Consider the following 771-nt stretch of genomic DNA (forward strand, 5'->3'; position numbering starts at 1 on the left):
CACAACCTTACACAAAGAATGCTTTTAAAAGGACATCTGCCCAGCAACTGTCTATTCAACCTTGGATTGATGCCACCCTTGTTATTGGTCTCTGTAGCCAAGGATGACAGTTTCAAAACAACTTATTGTAACTTTCTTCATTTTGCCTTTAAAAACCCTTACCTTCCTCTGCCTCCCTGGGTATCCCCGTGGAGCCCCATGCAGTGCCATGGCACTCATGTTCCCAGATCCCAGTCCTTCCGCTTGCTCCCAAGTAAACTCAATATCTTTGGGGAATCTCTCCATTATTATTTTAGGTTGACACCTTTCCCTCTTCCCAGGACAGTGAAGCCTTTTTCTCATTCAAAACCCTTTTTTCCCAATCCTTACCTGATTATCCCACCTAGTCATATAATTCTCGTCACCATCCCTCAGTGTTAGTTAATATAGCTCAACACAGCTGTAATTAACGTGCAATTATTATATTTCCAAAATATCTTGATGTCAATTCCGCACGAAGAGCAGTTGAGTTGCCCTATGTGTGCCACTCATGACAGAAGCCCCTTTTTTATATTTTAAAAGTATCTTGAATATGAGTTTACTGTTTTGTCTATATCATCATGAATACCCCAAAGGTTAGGACTGGTTCCTTCCAAATCTTGTAGTTCCCTTCACACACAGAGCAGTGCTCACATTTGGGAGTCAGACAAATCTGAGTTTGTATTTCAGCTCCACCGTTCACCAGCTGAGCAAATGATGTAAATGTCTTGAATCTCTTCATCTGTAGAATGG

General features: G+C 41.4%; 1 non-coding gene across 1 annotated transcript; it reads right to left on the reverse strand.

Annotated features, from left to right (window-relative positions):
* Window positions 1–419: 419 nt before the first annotated feature.
* LOC142863443 (U11 spliceosomal RNA) lies at window positions 420–547 on the reverse strand. Its single transcript, XR_012914209.1, has one exon. It is a non-coding gene; the product is annotated as a U11 spliceosomal RNA (small nuclear RNA).
* Between the last annotated feature and the right edge of the window lie 224 nt (window positions 548–771).

The sequence above is a fragment of the Microcebus murinus genome, chromosome 21, assembly GCF_040939455.1.
Source record: "Microcebus murinus isolate Inina chromosome 21, M.murinus_Inina_mat1.0, whole genome shotgun sequence".
NCBI lineage: Eukaryota > Metazoa > Chordata > Mammalia > Primates > Cheirogaleidae > Microcebus > Microcebus murinus.